Source organism: Ostrea edulis, chromosome 1 (genome assembly GCF_947568905.1).
Source record: "Ostrea edulis chromosome 1, xbOstEdul1.1, whole genome shotgun sequence".
Classification (NCBI taxonomy): domain Eukaryota; kingdom Metazoa; phylum Mollusca; class Bivalvia; order Ostreida; family Ostreidae; genus Ostrea; species Ostrea edulis.
The window spans coordinates 90,264,411-90,287,983 of NC_079164.1; the positions used below are offsets into that span (position 1 = coordinate 90,264,411).

General features: G+C 36.1%; 1 long non-coding RNA gene, 1 other non-coding gene and 1 pseudogene across 4 annotated transcripts; 1 reads left to right on the forward strand and 2 right to left on the reverse strand.

Moving 5' to 3' along the window:
- Positions 1–430: 430 nt before the first annotated feature.
- Positions 431–502, reverse strand: Trnav-cac (transfer RNA valine (anticodon CAC)). The gene has a single exon. It is a non-coding gene; the product is annotated as a tRNA-Val (tRNA).
- A 5,007-nt stretch (positions 503–5,509) lies between these two features.
- Positions 5,510–11,134, forward strand: LOC125666974 (uncharacterized). 3 transcript variants are annotated; one of them, XR_007366970.2, is made up of 4 exons: positions 5,533–5,590; positions 5,697–5,763; positions 5,884–5,989; positions 6,982–11,134. It is a non-coding gene; the product is annotated as an uncharacterized LOC125666974 (long non-coding RNA). The 3 variants fall into 3 exon arrangements; XR_007366972.2 differs by lacking the exon at positions 6,982–11,134 and having other exon boundaries at positions 5,510–5,621; positions 5,884–6,254; XR_008803093.1 differs by lacking the exon at positions 6,982–11,134 and having other exon boundaries at positions 5,884–6,254.
- Positions 11,135–20,903: 9,769 nt separating this feature from the next.
- LOC130048293 (uncharacterized) lies at positions 20,904–22,652 on the reverse strand (annotated as a pseudogene).
- Positions 22,653–23,573: the final 921 nt, after the last annotated feature.

Consider the following 23,573-nt stretch of genomic DNA (forward strand, 5'->3'; position numbering starts at 1 on the left):
CTTTACTTGGCGCTTTCGGCCATTGAGCAGTGTGGATTCTTTAGCTTACAACTACTGTGACACGGCGCATCTTTTATTAAGGTCATCTACCTGTTCTAACGACTTAGAACCTCGGCCTTCCACATGCGGGGCGAACGCTCTAACTTCTAGGCCACCGTGGCAGTAACAAGATTGATTGTATCTTGCTTAACGTCTCTCTCGAGAATTTTTCACTCATATGCAGATTTCACCAAGACCGGCGAAGGGCTTCAATTTTGGGCCTTTGCTCGGCACTTACGGCCTTTGCGCAGTGGGGGTTCTTTAGCATGCCACACCTACTGCGAAACGGGACATCCGTTTTTAAGGTCATCTCCGAGGACCCGTGACATTCACACCTGATGCCGAGCGTTTGGCGATGGAACTGTAGCTACCTGTTTTAACGACTTAGATCTGTCGCGGCAGGGATTCGAACCCTGGCCTCCCGCATGTGAGGCAAACACTCTAACCTCTAGGCCACCGCGGCTGGTTTTAGTAACAAGACAATGATTGATTGATGATTTCCGCCACACTCCAAAATTTTGCAGTTATCTGGTGGCGCCCAGTTTTTATTGGTGGAAGAGAGAACCCGTTACAGTGTACCTGGGAAGAGAGCACCGACCTTCCGAAAGTAAAGTGGGAAACTTTCTCACTTACCGACACGAGCAGGATTCGAACCCGCGCCGACAGAGGTGAGAGGCCGTGTGATTTTGAGCGCGATGCTCTAACCACTCGGTCCTCAACAAGACGATGAAGAAATATTGCAGCTTATATAATGAATACAAGTGACACACATTCTCCATTGGTTAAAATATCTCACTTACCTATTCATTTTTGTATACTGTTCAACATTCCACTCGGGAGAATTTTTCACTCATGCAAGGTAAAGATAACGAACAGTGATCAATCTCATAACTCCTATAAGCAATACAAAATAGATAGTTGGGCAAACACGGACCCATGGACACACCAGAGGTGGGATCAGGTGCCTAGGAGGAGTAAGCATCCCCTGTTGACCGGTCACACCCGCCGTGAGCCCTATATCTTGATCAGGTAAACGGAGTTATCCGCAGCCAAGAACGACTTAACAATTGCTATGAAACACGTCAGACAGCATTTGACCCAATGCGAGGTTGTATTGACGAACTAGATCGTTATAACGACCATAGAATTTGTGAAATGCTGACTTCAATCGAGACTGTTGAAATCCCTGTACCATCAACTTGTTTACCTCGATTTAAAAACTGACTATACGCAGAACAAGCTCTTGCATATTGAAACAGTTGAGATATATAAGCACTATATGCAGGTGATAATGGAATATTGCTACATAAATATGGGAAGTTGACGATGGAGAAGCTGAAATCATCCCGTTTGTCATACAGTTGAGTTGTCAGTTTGCCGTTAATGTCTACTTTCAATAAAATATTTAAATATGAAGCAGAAGTGGACGTCTCTGTGGTGTCCTTTATTTCGAGCTCACAGGGATATATCAAATCGACATATGAATGAAAGCTATTATTTTTAATAGACAAAACGTCATCGATATATCTAAATGTCGAATTGAAGGCCACAGCGAAATTTTATAATTTTTGAATAAATGGAGACGTCACCAATGCCGGTGAAGGGCTGTAAAATTTAACCCTATGTTCGGCGCTTACGGTCTTTGAGCAGAGAAGGAACTTTATCGTGTCACACCTGCTGACACGGGGTATCGGTTTTCGTGGTCTCATCCGTAGTACCGCCCCTTTAGTCGCCTCGTACGACAAGCAAGGAGTACTGAGGATCTATTCTAACCCGGATGGATCCCCAAGGCTGCCATATCAATAAAGATTTAGCATCTCTCATTGATGTGGCGTGAGGATCCGGGTCAGTATAGGTCCTCGGTACTTCTTCCTTATCGTAAGAGGTGACTAACTGGGGTGGTTCATCGCATGAGACCGAAAACACTGAGGTCAGATGACACAGCAGGTGTGACACGATAAAGATATATCCCTGCTCAATGGTCATTAGCGCCGAGCATGGGCCGAAATTTTGCAGTCCTTCACCGGCAATGGTGCTGTCCCAAAATGAGTGAAAATTTCTTGAGATGGACGTTAAACAATATACAATCAATCAATTTATCTCATTGAATATTCTTGGGTGTTATAAAACCCACAAACACAAAATTGAAGATCTTCAGTACCTACTAACACACAATAATGTTACGGTTGACTTGAGTAAATATTTGTGGAATATGCTGGTCTAGGAATTGAAGACACTTCTGTGAATCTGTAGGGGCTAGTGGCTTCTCAAATTTCCAGAAGGCAGCTATGCAGTTCAGAGGACCAGATTCCTTTAATATTCCAAAAGGTAAGATGTGGTAGAATTGACAATTCCAGCAGACTCTTCGCTGCATACGGTATCGCGATAGAGCTGAGAAAAGGGGAAATCCAGAAAAGTACTCAAAAGAATACAGATATGATATCCCAGAAGACAATTATTGTAAGTCCTTTAATGCAGAACGAGCAAACATCAAATCACTGCAGGATGATCCATCGATTCATTGAAAAACATAAGAAATTGTCAAAAGAAATTTGTACAAGCAGAACAGCAGAGAAAAAGATAAACTAAATAATTAATGAAATACCACATTTGGAGGAAATGGGTTTTACAGAAAAGAAAATTATGGAAACGACAAAAGACTTTTTCTCTGATTGAATTCAAAACCAAATGTACGTCGACCCATTGGGATCCGGGTTAGAATAGGTCCTCAGTGCCCCTTGCTTGTCGTAAGAGGCGACATAATGGGGCGGTCCTTCGGATGAGACCACAATAATCGAGGTCCCGTGTCACAGCAGGTGTGGCACGATAAAGATCCTTCCCTGCTCAAATGCCGTAAGCGCCGAACATAGGGCTAAATTTTCCAGCCCTTCAGCGGCAGTGGTGACGTCCCCATTTAAGTGAACTATTCTCGAGAGCGACGTAAATATTCTGACTAATTTGACAGAAGACTGATTGATTGAGGTTTAACGTCGTTTTGACAATATTTCAGCCTTCACATCTGTTTAACGGCGGTTAACGAAGTGAAATATGTTCGGTATTGAAGAGTTTTCGAGTTTCCCAATGAGTCTACTCTTTTCCGATAAATCAGAAAAACGATCGTTTACATGCCAGGGAGGTGGTGATTCTAGATTTGGGACAGACTTTAAAGTCCCATCTGAAAGACATTAAAGTTTGGATAGCATATTATTATTTGATCATAGGAAAGTTGGTTTATACCCTTAAAGATATTTCTAAAACTCCAGTTGTAAACAACGTAACATTAACTAGTAATCCTAATTGTTCGCGAACAATTAGAGGTCTTTCCACCTTTTCTGGATTTGTTTCTTGACCTTTGATCTTGATCCATTCTTCAGTAGGTCAAATGAGGCCCAAAAAATTGATTTCGCTAGAAAAGAAATTCAAATTTGCCGCCTAAACTTGAGTGTTGAAGTGTGTTCAATGCTTGGTTTCGCGTTAAGTACCCGTCAAATTTTTGGGGGAAAAGGGGGTGGGTGTTGGATAGCCAGCACATATGCACATATCAGGTAAAAGTGTAATAGGACTTGTGCAGGTGTTTGGGGTGACTTTGGACCTGTTAGATAGGATATTTGGAGGTGCAAAGAAACCGTATGTAACATTTTCCTAGATTGTAGTAACTGCTCGTGCATGGTGGGAGTCTACAAGCCTCATGTTGGTGTTGTGAAGATGCACTGGATTTTACCGTGTGTGTTGTGGGTTGTGGAATTTAATATGTACAGTTTGTAATTGCTCATCCTATGTGTTCTAATTCACGGAGACAATGTCTTTCAGTCATTTCACCCAAGCATACGGATTTAGGCTGAGTGACAAATTACCCCAAACAAAATGGCGGCCGGGGTTTCAAGGAAAAGTTTCTGAGTGTAGGATCTGAACGGAGAATAGGAATACTGCATCCCATCTGACCCTGCAGGTAAGTGTTTATTTGTTTACAATGACAGTCAGGATGGAATGTCAATGAGTTCAACTGTCAAGTAAAGCTGCATCATCATTATCAAAAAAAAATTTAGTCTTTATGTTGATGCAGGCAGACAATTGAATCTGGCCTATGTCTTTTCATGAATGCAAATGAAATTCATGTTTGATTTACAAGACAGTCAAGAAATGGAAGAAATTGGTGTAGGTCAGATGTGTAGGTGTAGGTCAGATTAGCTAGAATCCTGTAATTGTTGCATGGCATGAGACCAGTCAAAATAGTGTATAAACAGCTGATCACAGACAGATCACTTGAAGGGTGGGGGATTTCTTCCTTGGGGACGACAGGCGTGATGTGTGGGTTTGCCTTACTCGTGGAGACTGGCCCCTGGAGGTGTGACCTTGATCTTTGACCTTGACCCACTTTCAAGGTCAAACCTCAAAAACCCCATGGAGGAAAATGTGACCTTGACCTTTGACCCTGACCTCATTTTGAAGGTCAGAGAGGTCACGGGGCTTCGTTTAAGTGGTCTCGCGTCTCTATCTACATCCGTGAAAAAAGTTGTGGGCTCCAATGACGACTTCGGAGACTTTCGGGGGCGAGAACCGTGCTTCAGGGTTTTCTGTTTCCCTCGGTTAACTTCTCTGTGCGAGAGTGTTTTGTCGTGAATTCGTCGGCGAAGGTCTCGCATCTCCACGACTTTCGGTCTAGTAGGAGTAGCGATAACGGGGTTTTCGACGTTAAGTTGCGGACATTCGCAGAGTGGTCAAATTTCAGAGTTGTAATTCGTAATACCCAGACCAGTCCAGAATTCCATGCTGACCCATATGGTATTTCGCTGCTGTCTGAAGCGGGAAAGAGGGTATAAAAAGTGCCATTTTCTGGTCTTTCGAGATGACCTTGACCTTTGACCTTGACCTATTTTTCAAGGTCACCCAAACCGTTCCAGTGGGTTCGGTGTCTCTACGACGAATACTTTAGGAGTCGACAATTTCTTACGCAGAAACCCTGAAACATGAGGGGTACTAACTTCCTGAAAGGGTCCTCGAATCCTTTGGTTGAATTCCCATGTCAATTGGACCAAGTCACCCCTATGTTCTGGAAAAGGTCGGATGCTCCTATCATTCACGGTTTTCGAAAAGAACCGATAACAATGGTTTTTCGCGTAAAGTCCTCTAAGTTCGTTAAAGGTCAAAGTTCAGTTACGCAGGGTCAAATCTGAGCATGTTTTGAGATGTCGAAAAGGATGGTCTACATTGATTTTCGATAAGTCTTAAGACGTCAAAAGCTTCTCGCGGCGGAAAGAAAAGAAGACAAATAATAATAATAAACAGAACAATATCAAAAGGTCTTTCCACAGAAAGGTGGAAAGACCTAAATATTATTTTACAAGTTTAGTGTTACTAAATGTATATATGAGCACCAGTATCCATATCCTCATTTTACGGAGGGAAACTTTTCTGGAAATTAATCAAAGTTCCGTCCTGATTCTGGATTCATGTTGATCAGTCACAGCTTTATAATTTCCTTATTTCTTCTTTATTATTCTCTGCTTCAAAAATTGGTGAACAATTTCTTTCCAGACTTCACAATGTACATGTAGGCATAAATCCAATTTCAAATACAAAATGTAAGTTACTTCATAAAAAAGGTTAAGTTTACTTTCTTTCATATTTTGATGGAAGGTTTCTTTTCTTAATAATAGGAGCAAAACTTCTACAGCCAACTGTGAAATATGACCAACTGTTCCGAAAGCTTAAACACTTTCATCGGTAAGTAGAATTTTTCAGATATTTTCCATATTCTCTGCAGTCATCCTGTCAACTATAACTGTTACAGATTTTTTTTTCTTTTTTGTCATTTGAAGATTAAAATATGTAAACAATTTTCAGAGTCGCAAAATGCTGTACAAAATTGTGGAATATTGTCAACTGTATTCGTCGTAGGCGTTGTATTTGCAGGGGCTTTCTTTGGACTGCTGATTGGTATTTTCTTTGGGTAACAGTCATTTTCACATTCTATGATAACAGTTTACTATTGATTGATTGATTGAATATTGTTTAACGATCCTCCGCGAATATTCGAGACGTCACCACTGCCGGTGAAGGGCTGCAAAATTTCGGGCTATGCTCAGCGGTTATGGCTTTTGAGCAGGGAGGAATTTTTATCCTGCCACACTTGCTGTGACACGGGACCTCGGGTTTTGCGGTCTCATTCGAAGGACTGCCCCCATTTTGTCGCCTTCTACGACAAACAAGGGGTACTGAGGACCTATTCTAACCCGGATTCCCACGGTATCAGTTTACTATTAATTATGTATATGATTTCATCTTAAAAAATAATGTGTACAAATGTTTTGTCTGACCGAAGTGCCTTATGCAAGGTGAAGATAAGGAACAGTGATCAATCTCATAACTCCTACAAGCAATACAAAATAGATTGTTGGGCAAACACGGACCCCTGGACACACCAGAGGTGGGATCAGGTGACTAGGAGGAGTAAGCATTCCCTGTTGACCGGTCACACCCGCCGTGAGCCCCATATCCTGATCAGGTAAACGTAGTTATCCGCAGTCAAAATCAGTGTGCCAAGAACGACTTAACAATCGGTATGAAACACGTCAGACAGCATTTGACCCAATGCGAGGTTGTATTGACGAACTAGATCGTTATAACGACCATAGAAAGTTCGGTATAGGAATTCCTGGCAGGTTTGCCTTTACGTTATCTCGTTCAATATCCCTGTTTGGCATGATTGATCTCGCCCAGTATTGAAGTCCTGGGGTGCCTTATCTAGCTGAATGTCAAGATATTGTTTGTATCTGTAGTGGTTTAAACTGTACATGTATTCATAGTATGGCGTACTCGTAAATAGGCTAAATTATTATCAACGCGAAAATCTCATGACAGTGTTGATTCACATGTATGCGACACTGCTGGTGTCTAGTAATTTTAAACTGTCTTACTTAGATATACATGTACTATTTTTAGTAGGAAATGTCATTCTAATACCGAAAGAATCCAATCGGCAAACGGACAGAAAACCCACACATATGAGGAAGAAATGCGATTCCGGTATCACAATTACCAGGACATGAATAGGCGGTGCTCACAAACATCTGGAAATAGCATGGACAATATCGGCATGTATGAATCTATAGAAGAGGTTGAAATTCTCCCCAATGATATCAGAGCGGAAGTGGAATCTATAGGAGAGATTGAAATTCTTCCCAAGGATATCAAAGCGGAAATGGTTCAGGACACCCTATCGTTTAATACGAAGCTATGAGAATCTAACCGTGGGAAACATTGTTATTTTGATCAATGTCATTTAACACATACTACATTTATACTTTCCTTGCTTAGGTGTGTACAGATTTTATGTAACGATCTTATCGTCCTTGATTACGTGTGTACAGATTTTATTTAACGGTCTTATCTTTCCTTGATTACGTGTGTACAGATTTTGTGGCCTTCAATTCAACATTTAGATATATCGACGACGTTTTATATAATAACAATAATAACCTTCATTCATATGTCGATTCGATAGGTGTATATCCCTGTGAACTCCAATGAAAAGACACCACAGAGTCGTACATTTCTGCTTCATACTTAGATATTTTATTGAAAGTAGATACTAACTGCAAATTAACTACCCAACTTTATGACAAACAGGAAGATTTCAGCTTCTCCTTCGTCACTTCCCATATTTATGTAGCAATATTCCGTTAACACCTGCATATAGTGTTTATATCTCTCAACTGATACGCAAGAACTTGTTCTGTGTATGGTCAGTTTTTAAATCAAGGCAGGCTACTGACAAACAAGTTGATGGTGCAGGGGTTTCAACAGTCTCGTTTATAGTCATCATTTCACAAATTCTATGGTCGTTATAACGATCTAGTTTGCCAATACAACCATCATTGGGTACAATGCTGTTTGACGTGTTACAACCCGTTGTTAGAGCGTTCTTGGTACATTGATTTGGACTACGGATAACTCCCGTTTCCCTGATCAAGGTATAGGGCTTGCGGCGGATGTGACCGGTCGACAGGGGATGCTTACTCCTTTGGTGTGTCCAATTCGCTATTTTGTATTGCTTATAGGAGTTCTGAGATTGACCACTGTTCGTTATCTTCAACTTCCATTTAACAATATTATCTTTTTTCATGAGTTGTGTAGCCTCCGCAACCGAGTGGTTAGAGCATCGCGCTCAAAATCACATGGCCTCTCACCTCTAGTAGGCGCGCCTCTCTCCGGGTTCAAATCCCGCTCGCGCCTGTAAATGAGAAAGTCTCCCACTTTACTTTCGGAACATAGTGTCTGGGTTCTCTCTTCCAACAATTAAAACTGGGTGCCACAATAAAACTGAAAAATTGTTGAGTGTGGCGAAAAACAGCAAAACAAACAATCAATCAATTGATTAGTTGTGTATAGTGTATAGTTTGATACACTATACTATATAGTTGTGTATAGATATTATTTGATAATTTTATGTCCCTTGATTATTGTGTAAAGATCGTATTTGGGAATCTTATCTCCCCTGATTAGGTGTGTAGATATCTTATTTAACAATCTTCTCTCCCCTGATTAGTTGTGTATACTGTTTATCTTATTTAACAATGTCCTCTCCCCTGATTAGGTGTGTATATATGTAAAACTTATACGGTACCAATTTTGATTCACCAGATGCACATTTCGACAAATAATGTCTCTTCAGTGATGCTCAACCAAAATGTTTGAAATCCGAAATAACAATGAAGTTTTAGAGCTATTATAGCCAAAAACAGCGTGCCAAAAAAAGTGCAGTCAATTTCGTTTAAGGATAAGAGCTATGCATGAGGGAGATAATCCTTAATTATCTTATTTAACAATCTCCTCTCCCTTGATTCTCTTTCCTGATTAGGTAAAACTTATACGGTACCAATTTTGATGCACCAGATGCGCATTTCGACAAATAATGTCTTTTCAGTGATGCTCAACCGAACTGTTTGAAATCCGAAATAACTATGAAGCGTTAGAGCTAAATATAGCCAAAAACAGCGTGCCAAAAAAGTGGAGCCAAATTCATCCAAGGATAAGAGCTATGCATGAGGGAGATAATCCTTAATTTTGAAACGAATTTCTAAATTTTATAACAGCAATTAAATATACATCCATATTTTCAAGCTAGTAACGAAGTACTTAGCTACTGGGCTGTAGAGACCCTAGGTGTGTACATATATTATTTAACAATCTTCTCTCCCCTGATTAGGTGTGTATATATCTTATTTAACAATCTCCTCTCCCCTGATTAGGTGTGTACATATCTTATTTAACTATCTTCTCTCCCCTTATTAGATGTGTATATATCTCATTTTACAATCTCCTCTCCCCTGACTAGGTGTCTACATATTTTATTTAACAATCTTCTCTCCCCTGATTAGGTGTGTATATATTTTACTTAACAATCTCCTCTCCCCTGATTAGGTGTGTACATATATTTTATTTAACAATCTTCTCTCCCCTAATTAGGTGTGTATATATCTTATTTAACAATCTCCTCCCCCCTGATTAGGTGTGTACATATATTATTTAACAATCTTCTCTCCCCTGATTAGTTGTGTAAATATCTTATTTAACAATCTGCTCCCCCCCTGATTAGGTGTCTACATATTTTATTTAACAATCTTCTCTCCCCTGATTAGGTGTGTATATATTTTACTTAACAATCTCCTCTCCCCTGATTAGGTGTGTACATATATTATTTAACAATCTTCTCTCCCCTGATTAGTTGTGTAAATATCTTATTTAACAATTTCCTCTCCCCTGATTAGGTGTGTAGATATCTTATTTAACAATCTTCTCTCCCCTGATTAGTTGTGTATACTGTTTATCTTATTTAACAATGTCCTCTCCCCTGATTAGGTGTGTATATATGTAAAACTTATACGGTACCAATTTTGATGCACCAGATGCGCATTTCGACAAATAATGTCTTTTCAGTGACGCTCAACCGAACTGTTTGAAATCCGAAATAACTATGAAGCGTTAGAGCTAAATATAGCCAAAAACAGCGTGCCAAAAAAGTGGAGCCAAATTCATCCAAGGATAAGAGCTCTGCATGAGGGAGATAATCCTTAATTTTGAAACGAATTTCTAAATTTTATAACAGCAATTAAATATACATCCGTATTTTCAAGCTAGTAACGAAGTACTTAGCTACTGGGCTGTAGAGACCCTAGGTGTGTACATATATTATTTAACAATCTTCTCTCCCCTGATTAGGTGTGTATATATCTTATTTAACAATCTCCTCTCCCCTGATTAGGTGTGTACATATCTTATTTAACTATCTTCTCTCCCCTGATTAGATGTGTATATATCTCATTTAACAATCTCCTCTCCCCTGACTAGGTGTGTACATATATTTTATTTAACAATCTTCTCTCCCCTAATTAGGTGTGTATATATCTTATTTAACAATCTCCTCCCCCCTGATTAGGTGTGTACATATATTATTTAACAATCTTCTCTCCCCTGATTAGTTGTGTAAATATCTTATTTAACAATCTCCTCCCCCCTGATTAGGTGTCTACATATTTTATTTAACAATCTTCTCTCCCCTGATTAGGTGTGTATATATTTTACTTAACAATCTCCTCTCCCCTGATTAGGTGTGTACATATCTTATTTAACAATTTTCTCTCCCCTGATTAGTTGTGTATACTGTATATCTTATTTATCAATCGTATCTCCCCTGATTAGGTGTGTACATATCTTCTTTAACAATCTCCTCTCCCCTGATTAGGTGTGTACATATCTTATTTAACAATCTTATCACCCCTGATTAGGTATGTACATATCTTATTTAACAATCTTATCTCCCTTGATTAGGTGTGTACAGCTTCATCTCCATTTGTACTGCAACATGTTGAACAAACCTTAAACTATCATTTAAACATTGAATGCTTTAATAGACAATGAATATTCGTTCGTTATTCATTCTCGTGGGTTTTAAAATTTACCAGGTGCCAGTTAAGAATGTAAATTTCATTTATGAAAATGCATGAGAATATGAACTGCGATGCTTACGCCCAGCATACATGTACTTCACAAAGCATTGACGCTTCATGAAAAAGAGTTTGTCAGCATGAACCTGTGCTCTTCACACCCCTTATGTATTTTGAAAATGAAAGTTATTTCTTACATTCGCTTCTAATTTCCTTTCTGTCGTATTATAATTTGCTCACAAATAAAACGCATTTATGGGGAAATGGCCATCATCAAATTTGTAAAGATATTAAAAGCGAGAATATTGGAAATTGAAATATTAATTTATGAATTTTTAAATGTTATCATGTCGCAAAATGTATTGTCTGTAATTTGTACGTTCTGAAATCTGTTTCATTAAAAAGTTACAAAATTACTCGAACGGAAAGATTTACTTTATACATATAAATATATATCTTTCACCGGCAGTGGTGACATCTCCATATGAGTGAAAAATTCTCTATAGGGACGTTAAAGAATATTAATCAATATATACATATATATATAATTCAATAAAAAAAGCAGGAAAATATACAGTTCCAAAATATATTTAAATCACTAGCGCTTTCTGGATTTTAACATCCATCCTCAGGTGAATACAAATTTTAAATAATTCATTATTTAAAATTTGTATTCACCTGAGGATGGATGTTAAAATCCAGAAAGCGCTAGTGATTTAAATATATTTTGGAACTGTATATTTTCCTGCTTTTTTTATTGAATTATTTTGTCTGTGTGATATCAACTCGTTCTATTTGGATTATATATATATATATATATATATATATATATATAAACATTAAAACACTTTTCGAAATATTTTAGCCGTTTCACCAGCCTTCATCAGTCGTGTTTATTAATATGCATAGCAACTAACGTTGAACAACGTATTATGACGTCACAATGTACATACATCTGAACAATCGGATCACGCGCTCGTCTTTTTCCGTAACCGGTAAGAAGACTCGGACGTGGATCGGCGCAAGAATTGCATCAAATCGATGCATTTCTTCGCCGGAAGCGCGCCTGTGGATGAGAGTTAAAAGGTCAGAACCGAATCCCTGAATAATATGTTATTTATATTTTCACCAGAGATTCAGTTTTGGTATCATTAACGTCTTATTCACTCTAATACATAATATATAAGTGGAAATTGATAGTGGTACAATACCTTAGATGTGTATAATATCTTAGATGTAGTTACGTTTTTGTATACGTAACAACCAACTCTGATGGCGTCGATCCACATACGAGGTTCATTTGTGGTTACGGAAATAGCCGAGTAGTTACGATTGACATCTGAAAGGCAACGTCATGTATCAAAATTGCGCCAAAAACATCTGAAAAATTGCGAGAGCTACTGTAATAACCTTTTAAATCATACCTGTAAGTGGACTCTAACTGGTGTAAAGTAAATTCTTGCATATACATAAACATATATGTTTAAAAAAAATATTTTAAATAGATAGTACACATATACTACATCCAAAAATGTTCATTAAGATAGTTTATAGACAGTAATGTTCCCTTTTGTTTATACCAACTGGTATATATGTATTAAGCTTTTTCTTCCATAGATTTTCTCTATATTTCCGGTAAATATCGCTTTTGTACAGTTTTTCAATGCCTATTATGCTATAATCATCTATGGTGTGAAAAACGGAATAAAAATGAACAGCCACAGGGTCATTAGTTTCCCTTCTGATGAGTGATAAATTCAAGACATGTCTCTGATATAAAGTTCCACCAGTTTCTCCCACATACACAATCTTGTTACATTTTTTACAAAAAACTCCATAGACTATATTGCATGATTTACAATTAAAGGTCAAGTACAGTGATTTTCCTAAAACTGGACTTTTACACAGAAAAATGTCTGTCGTACACTTATGGATTAATTTCCATGGCAATTTTGATAAAAATCACTTGGCGTGAAGTACACGGCGCTATCAAACTTTTACCTGAGCGATCGATAAATGTGTCGTGACGTGAGTTATCGCTCGTAGCTTATGACGTCATCTGAGACAACTTTCGATTGCATTGATAGGGTTTTATAGTGTTTACATAGAAAAGTCCTGTATTTATGGTACAATGCGCTGCTTTGAACTGCAATGTCAAATCGGGACAGGGGTTAAGTATGTTTCTTTTCCCAAAAGACCCTAAATTTCGAAGAATTTGGACACTGAAACTGAAAAGAGACACTGAGATTTGTGACAAGCCACGAGGATCAGTGAGTGACACTTTAATTAACGAGGATCAGGTTTCCATCAACCCCGACGCATCATCCTGTTTGACTATAAACAAAGTGCAAAGTGATGATTAACTGAACATCCTACAAAACAAGTGGAGGGATGTATTTTAATTATATAAAAAGTTCAACCCAAATTAAGGGGGGATGCAATCCACCCCTCTCTACATTCACCATTGAATGCTTTAATGCGACATTGTATTCAATGGGTTTGCGATTGCACATAAAAATTAATGTCACCCATTACCTAGTTCAAATTGATTTTATTTCTTTTATTAAATGAAATATCTTTCGAATATTGGCGTACTCATACTATATTTATAAGGGACTCATAATTTCATTTCTTCACTATATATATTTTGAAAAAAATAAAATATAGTAAAAATGGAAATGAATTCAATTTAAAAAAAACCCATTTTGATAAAACCTTATTTATTAGGTCAGTCCAATTTCCAAAGCCTTTTCTTCAAGTTCCTTATGAAAACAAGTACAAGTTTTTCCTTTTCCTAATATGGTTTTAAGTGCTACATTAATTAATATATCATGAATCATTAAGGCAAAATTTCTCACCTCAAAATGCTACAATTCGTTAACTTTGTGCCGTAATATTTCAATTTCGTATTTGACGTGTGTTGTGAAGAAATTACATGTACTAATAGGCCTAATTTACATTTTATGATATTGTATCTACATGTAGATGTTTTTCGTTTTAAAAAAAGGGGGGGGGTTACAAATAACGTTGTGCACAATAAGTTTTTTTTTTCTTTTGTCTTTTGTTGTTCTTTTTTCAAAAAGGCATTTTTCAATTAAATATATATCTAGCTAAACACATCATAATCTGAATCTGATCAATCTCATACCAGTAAATTCCATTAAAAAAATACAAACGTGAGAGTCAATCTAGTTAAATACGCTCACAATCGCTACAACAGAGTATACGGCGAGTATCTATGAAGTCTGATTTTGATTAGCCTAGATTGTGTAAAATACAAAGGTTATCTTTTGATAGAACATTTTTTCCAATATCATTCCCACTTTTCTATGGACTGGCTCGGTAAATAATTTCTAACAGATTTCTATGAGATATTTGTCGAACATAGACTATCGGATGGTTTTGAAACGGGTGCAGGTACAAATATAAAAGGTTGAATCGCTAAATTCAAGTATATCTACGGTATTTCACCGTCACTATCCACGGTGTTGCTAAAACTGGCAATTTCTCACAGAAATTAAAACGATATATACAGGCGTAAACAACTACAATTGTCTCAGATGACGTCATAAGAAAGGGCGATAATTCCTTCATTCGTTTCTATAAACAACGATTTTGGAATAGGTATTTTGCGCATTTACCTGGATTTAAAAAAAAATAATAAACACATCAATAAACTTTTCAAAACGGGTTTTAATGAATTATAAACTTTATTTTCAAATCTATTTTTATTACACTTGACCTTTAATATAATTTTTGATGTGATAATTGTTTCCATTATCATCCTCAAACTGGCTTGTTTTGACAACATATTTACAAAGAATACACTTCTTAGCACCACACGGCTCGCACAGATTTCCTTTCTTAAAAAATAAATTATTATGTTTTTTTATGAACTAGAATGTCTTTCAGATTTTTGTCTCTTCTAAAGGCAACAATAGGTTTGGATTTAAACGCGTCTTTTAGACGATCAGAATTTTCCAGGATTTGGTGACGCTTCTTTAAGATGTTGTGAATATTTGGAAGTCCTTTTGAATAGTTAAGTACTAAGGGAACACGATCACATTGTTTCTTTTTATTGTATTTCAGCAGATCTGAACGATTTAGTTTATCTACTTTTAAAAGTTGTTTTTCCACTTCTTTGTTTGAGTAACCGCGTTTCTTTAAATTCGTTTTTACTTTTTCTCGTTGGTGACGATACTGTCTGTCGGTGGAGCATATTCGGCGTGCTCGTAAGCCAAGATCGAATGGAATCGCGATTTTGGTGGATTCGGGATGGCTGGAGGCTTTGTTGAGATACATATACTTGTCGGTAGGTTTGCAGTAAACGTCTGTTGAAAGGAATCTTTTATCAAAAGAAATTAAAACATCAAGAAACTCTATTTTGATTTTTGAAAAACGTAAGTCGAGTTGAATATTGGGGTGTATACTATTGGCAGTTGCATGAAAGTTGTGTAGTTCGTCTTCTGTCCCTGTCCAGATCCCAAATACGTCATCAATATATCTCAAGTAGAGAAAGGGTTGTATTGCACATTTTTCAAAAAGAATTCGTTCCCATTCCCCCATATAAACACAGGCATAGTTCCTTCCTAGTTTTGACCCAAAAGCGGTGTCTTCGGTTTGAACGTAGTACTTGTTGTTAAAGCTAAAATTATTATTGTCAAGGACAGCATCCATCATATTTAATATCGTATTGGTGTCAACTTCCTTTTTCTGCCGTTCATTGAAAACGTTTTTGATGACTTCTCTTGCCTCTTTTCTTGGTATACTTGGATAAAGTGTTTTAACATCCGTACAGAACAAAATAGAATTTGTCAATGGTTGATTTATGTTAGATAGTTTCTTTAAGAAATCAGTTGTATCCTGTATATAACTTTTCAATGATTTATTAGCGTCCTCAAGCTGCGATTCGACATACTCAGCTAACTTTTCCGTGGGATGTTGACGACCATTGACTATAGTCCTCAGTGGATGGTTCTCTTTATGTATTTTTGGATTAGCCTGTAATTTTCCTGAAGATATTTCTGTAGGTAGAAGGTAATGTAGTAAATCAGACGAGATGGATCCTCTCTTATGCATATTATTGACTAGCTTTTTGATTTTATTAATAATTTGTTAACTTCTGTCTTCCTTGACTTCACTGAAACTTTGTCTTATCAGTTTGTTATAAAGATGGTGTAAGGAAAACGAGAAATTCTTTCACAAGAGTAATTTATTACATAATACATCATCAGTAATGTTTCATATGCATAAAAATTGATGTCTACCATACAGGAATGCGGGACTATGAATAACGTTATACAGGCTATATATTGATTGATAACATAGACAAAAATGTTTGACAAGATATATAAGAATAAGTGTTGATTGTTGGGAGATAATTGTCTTGACTTATGCTTATGTACCTAGTGTGCTTGGTTAATTGAGCTATGTAAATGTGTTGGCTACCTTTTGCATTCATAAAGCTTGTCTGTAAAAGTCACATGATTGGAATTAACCATTAGAGATGCTTATCTGTAAAATCACATGATTGGAGTTTACCAATAGAGATGCTGTACGTTGACGTTCAACCAACCACAAAAAGGTATTGCATCATATACACATATTAAGTTCTGCCGTACTGTCAACCAAAAATATCGTACTCACTAAACAAGTACATGTTTGTGATTCGACAAATAAACAAAAGATTATTCAATCAGTATTATAATGAATATTTGTTCTTAATGTAAGTAACGACATAATTATCAAAACAAGAATGTTTCATATGTAAACAACGTGACATACAACAGGTGATATTTGCATTTACTGTTTAGTCCTGTGATAAAATGCATTAGATAGTTTTGAAGTATATTTGCTTATAAATACTAAGACCGAATTATTATCAATCTGTTAGGTGTATGAACATTCTCGAGCACACCGCCGTGGTCTAGAGAATAGAGCGTTCGCCCCGCATGCAGAAGGCTGGGTTTCGAATCCCGACCGCGACAGACCTAAGTCGTTAACAAACAGGTAGTGACAGTTCCATCGCTAAACGCTCGGCATCAGGTGTGAATGTCACGGGTTCTCGGAGATGACCTTAAAAACGGATGTACCGTGTCGCAGTAGGTGTGACACGCTAAAGAACCATCACTGCTCAATGACTGTAAGCGCCGAGCAGAGGCCTAATTTTGAAGCCCTTCACCGGTCTTGGTTATGTCTCCATATGAGTGAAAAATTCTCAAGAGGGACCTTAAGCAAGATACAATCAATCAATCGAGCATGTCGTCTTTTCGAAATTACCAGTTTCTATTGATATGATTTGTTGTCCATTTCAGTTTCAGAAAACACAAGTGTACCTCATTCATTGCCAGATAAGTAGATCTTGCCTCTACTGTGGTTGATATCACCAAACAAACACAAGAAGTTAATGCAAGTGCGTGATTTTTCAAAAATTCTTTCAATAATTGTATTTTTATTCTCTTGAAGTAACAACATGGCCGACTAGCATCTATAGTGACTAGGCCTATACCTACGCTGTTTACAATTGGATATATTTGAAACGATAATCTGCATGTTTAAACCCAGTTGTTCCCATTGTGCAATTTATGATATTCAATTGAAAATCAATTCAAGAATTAGACTATTATATTTTCAGCATTGCTTTCCATAGCTCTTCCGTTAATCGCTACTTACCCAAAGAATTAGGCGGAAGATTAAATATATATATGAAAAATGCACAATTCAAAAAGTTTCAAAACGTAAATATAAGCAATGAATTATTATTTTTTGAAAGATGTAGTCTCATAACTGCAACGGTGTGTGCAAACAAATTTTCATAACGTGTTAACGCTAACCGGCCGCGACAGATCTAAGTAATTAAAAAAGGTAGTGATACTTCCATCGCCAAACGCTTGGCATCAGGCGTGAATGTCACGGGTCCTCGATGACCTTAAAAACAGATGTACCGTGCCACAGTAGGTGTGGCATGCTAAAGAATCCTCACTGCTCAATGGCCGTAAGCGCCGAGCATTTGAAGCCCTTCACCGGTATTGGTTATGTCTCCATTTGAGTGAACAATTCTCGAGAGGGACGTTAAGCAAGATACAATCAATCAAATTTTATGCATACACCGTTATGAGACTACATCTTTCAAAAAATAATAATTCATTGCTTAAATGTCTTGCAAGTGTGATTACAGTTTCACTTCTAAACAAATCTGTGTAAATGTCGAACGTTAAATAGCTTTTGAAATCATGAGTTTCAATTTTTCAGCATCTCTCTATCTATCATCTCTCTATCTAACTCCACGTCAAAATCATTTCGCGCAAGCTCGTAATGTCTGCCATCTTTAATATGTGTAGCAGTGACTCACATTTGCGTCATCTGGCGTTAAGTCAAACCGACGAATTGAGTAGTAACTAAAAGGGAATTATAAGCATAGCAACTGTCTTCACTAATTCCTTGCATCATTTCATTTTCCGAAGCACCATTCCTCCCGTTGAAACTATTGGTGTTTTTGTCTAGCATCTTTTCCTTATCTCTTCTATTGAAAGCAAAACCATAAGGATTGTCATCCATGGAGACTGTCTCCGAGTTTTCTGCAGTGTTTGACGTGTAAAGAGACCCACGGTTTACTCTCAGTGTTAGCGTACTATAGCATGACTCTTCCTCGCTTAAGTGCAAAGGATTTCCATATGTATGGTCCACTTCTTTATGAATATCGCCAACTCTGTTTTCTACATCACCACCATAGGAAGCACCGTGACGAATGCCTTGTTCTGAAATTCCATCCATGATTTAGGTAAAATGTTTTCCAATAAATTCATACAAACTATAATTACATTAAAATACGACTCAAAATTTTAAAGACGCTGGTCTGTTAGGGAGCAATTTCAGTATACGTCACACGTACTTAACATGCATCACATAATCATCAGCTAATTTTTACCAGTGGATTTAAAGTACAGAATGTCCGGCAGCTGAATTGATGATGGTGAAGATTTAAAGTGCAGACTGTCCAGTAGGGGACCTGCTATACTGCAGCTGAATTCGTCGACCAATGACATTTATATGGAGAGTTTGTGTAGAAAAGGCAATGCTAACGCAGACGTCTTTGAAAACACTGGATTGAAATTTATTTTCTCTCATTTTTTAATGTTCAATATATTTGCTTTAATCCTTTGTGATCTTAATAGGAGTTTTCAATTATTTTCAATCTCCACCAGAGGGCGCTACGTATTCTATGAAACTTGAATATGCCCTCTTGTAGAGATTGGTTTCAAAAGTGAGTCTTCAAGCTCGACGTTTATACATCTATGAAAAAAATGTCGCACAGAGCTCAATATGAGCAAGAGGCTAACTCCTGTAACCAAGATATCATTTGTTCTGGTCACATTTATATACATATATGAATGTGAAAGACACCAAATCATTAAAACACGGCAAACTTCGTTAGTTTATAGTTACATTTGAATTTTCTATTAACTCTCATTATAAATCTAGGGAGTATTAGTATTAGACAAAATTCAAACTGACTGGAAATATATATTATCATTTAACAAAAAGAATATTTCAATCCAATGTTGATAATGACATTTTCATTAAGTTTGGGTTGTTCTGAGGACACGTCGTATAAATGGAATAGGATTCCATTGGTTGATGAAGCGGTTAAAGACTGCACTACGCACAATAATGACGCTGTGCTATACTGATAATGCTGCTTTATTTACCAGTGTATTAGTAAAAATGTTTGTAAGAATAATAAATTCACCTTGTTTCTTCTCTTGCTTTCCAAATGTATACACTGCATGAAAATTCGCATTTAATTCAAAATTATATTCCAGTTATTACCCAATTAAATGTCAAATTTAAACGTATAATACAGATTTAATACAACATTATACTTGATATTTAATTGGAATTTCCTTAGGGATAAAATTTTTTGTAAACTCCGAAATTTAATGAAAATTATACTTCAATTTTATGTCAATTATATATCACATAAACAATCGTTTTATACTTCAAGTTTACGATTTTATGTGGAATTTCACGTATAATCCACTCATTTTATTTCAGTTTTCCATGACGATTAATCTGGTTATACTCCAAGTTTACGATTTTATTTGGAATTTCACGTATAATCCACTCATTTTATTTCAGTTTTTCATGACAATTAATCTGGTTATACTCCAAGTTTACGATTTTATTTGGAATTTCACGTATAATCCACTCATTTTATTTCAGTTTTTCATGACAATTAATCTGGTTATACTCCAAGTTTACGATTTTATGTGAAATTTCACGTATAATCCACTCATTTTATTTCAGTTTTTCATGACAATTATTCTGGTTATACTCCAAGTTTACGATTTTATGTGAAATTTCACGTATAATCCACTCATTTTATTTCAGTTTTCCATGACGATTAATCTGGTTATACTCCAAGTTTACGATTTTATGTGGAATTTCACGTATAATCCACTCATTTTATTTCAGTTTTTCATTACAATTAATCTGGTTATACTCCCAAGTTTACAATTTTATGTGGAATTTCACGTATAATCCACTCATTTTATTTCATTTATACGAGGTGCTAAGGTAGCATTACATGTAATTTTACGTGAAGATCCAAATCTAGTCCATAGCATGCAATAGCAATACATCTCAACCGAAATACACGGGGTTTCACATTCATTTGTACATTCCCTCAGTGTTTGTGAAATCCATGACCAATATATAAACCTAAAAATTGCTTTACAATTCAATGTACCTTCAGTTGGAAAACAACACAACAAATCTTAAAACACAATTGATATTTATGGTAGCCATATGACATGTAGCATTTTTATTTACAAAGTAACACATCCACACATATAAACAGGCATACACACACATATATATATATAAACATATATATCCAAATTGTTTGTTTTTTTTTAAATCAGTGTCCGGTATAAAATATTAAAAGAAATAAAAATAAACAGTATACAAAGTTAAAATTTTAACGCAAGCGCTTTCATTTCATAATCTTCAGGCGTTATATTTTAAAATAGTTTTGAAAAATTTCAAATTTTCAATGAAGAAATAAAAAGTTTTACAAAACCTTTTCACACTAAAATGGCAGCTATTATTGCTTCAATGAGCAAACACCCATTCATGCCCCGGTTCAATCTGGGCCGGTTTCTGCCTTGCTGAGGGAATGTCACCTTTAATTCGCTTCATCATTTGTCTGCGCGAACGCTTCGACATAGACCTGTCATATTTGCAATCAAGATCATCCAATATTTTCACATATTCCTCTGATCTCCAATGAAGAGGTTTGGTTTTTAAAAAACTTTCATCGTCGGTGTTGTGCTCATCCTCTGATGACATATATGACAGCACCAGAGCATCACCGACACGTCTCTTCTTTGCCTCATCCCACCCAGTTTTTTTTTTTCCACCATGGACTTTCTCCACTGCAATTTCTGCAAACATAATTAGGAATATCTAAACAACATAATCAGGAATATCTGAACAACATAATCAGGATTATATATAAACAACATTGCCTTTTCATTTCTTAAGGTAGCTCACTACACTAAAGCTTATACTCTTTATGACACTACGTTGAAATAATTGTTTTGAAAATCATATTTTTATCCAAATTTGCATATTTTCTGCCTTTTTGGTATATATACTTATTATATATCATCATATCTTTTATGATTAAATCAATTCGTACTGATTTAAGAAAACATTCCTGGGTGTAATGAGCCACCTTAAACATGCATATCATTAAAGATTCTTGAAAATTCACAAGACTACTACTATGTAAATTCGTACCCTCTTCCTCCTGCTGTAGTGGAGCATTTTGGTTTTGTGCTGCTCCACTTTGCCTGTTTTTTCTTTATGTTCTCTCTGTGCCATTGATTCGAAATATCTGGCAATTGCAGCTACAAGAATAGAACATATACATTTATGTGTCTATATATCTATCTTAAAGGATTTATATACCAAAAACATTCTTGCTCCAATGGTGTCAGATCTATCAAGAGAATGTGAGGTCAATATAAAGCACAAGAAGGATCAATGACACAATATTGATTGAGTTTTGGTCATTCTTGTACTTTATATTGCACACACATTACTCAACATATTGCTCATTCAGAGTTTTAAATTTCTTTTTTCTTTCTTTTAAAGTTGCAGTTGTTCTTGTTTACATTTTAACAATCGTCCTTCAGAATGAAAAAGTGAAGATAACAAATGGTGATCCATCTCATAATAAGTCATTAAATTGTTTTAATTAAAAACAGGTCATGTACGTACAGAGCATCCCAGTTGATTTAAGTTAGGAAGGCAGTATGCTAATGCATTCAATAAATTAAATATAACTTACTTTGTAATAATCCTTCCTGGACTTCAGGATAGAGCCCTTTTACAAACTGCTTTATAGACTTGTGGTGGCCTTGTTCACTTCAGAAGATGCTCTAAAATTGGAAAAACTAGATGAATCTTGCAATGTCTCAAAGGTATAATTTCAAGCTTATTAAACAAAGTTTTTGAAATAAAAAAAAATTCACTGGTCAAGTGGACCGCTGAGTTGATGGAATTTTCAGGTCTTAAAAAATTGTCATTTTATCAAGTTTTATTTTCATTATTCTGTTTAAAGAAAATGTGCCATTTTCCGATGTTGACATGTACCTCCATTTCTGTCTGACATCTTTAAAAGATGACAACAAACGCATTTTCTTTTGGTTATTTATCAAACTAAACTATATCTTAGTGGAATTTAATAGCTTTTTCATTTCAAACCATTATATGCTTTTAAGTCACAAGAGGGTGGAGCTCTACAAGTACCTGAATTGGAAAATTAATCAAATTGAATTAAAATTACATACTTTAGTTTATTGTCTTCAAGCGTAGTTTGCCATCTGACAGCACCATCCTCGTCCACAAGCTGTTTGTATGCATCATGAACAGCTGTCTACATAATAAAGAATATTATAATATACAGTGAGGAATAGTTTGGTGTTTCTGAATCATGAGACAAAACAACAAATTGTTTAGCATATTGAAGATGCTGACAAATCAGTCAATAATGAGGATATAAATTGCTTCCTGGTAGATTACTAGCACAGTAATCTGAGGATTTTGAGTTGAATTTCCAAGTTGAGATTTCACCTTTCTGCACCATTTGACCTAATTCTGTGATATCATTCAAGTCCTACCAAAACTCAGTTTTCAAGGGGGTAATAAGGAAATAATGCATGGAAAAAGAACAACTTTGAAGTAGTTGATAATGAATTTACCCTTTTCTGATGGCTAAATTATCATGGAATTACAAAAATTCATAATTAACACAGTTATTGTATGAATTCATAATACATACTCTAATTTTTGGAGGAACATAAAGTTTCTGTTGTTCCTCTCTCCTAGTTCCTGTTTTATTGACTGCAAGTTCTTCCCTCATCGATTTTAAGTCATCTTGAAGTTTGTCCATTTTCTTATCCAGTTTGATTAAATACTGCATAATAGCCTATAATAATAATAAAAAAGAATTCAAAGAATATGCACATTATTGTACGGATAGAATTCCCTCATTCACTATATAAAACCTTTCTATGGACT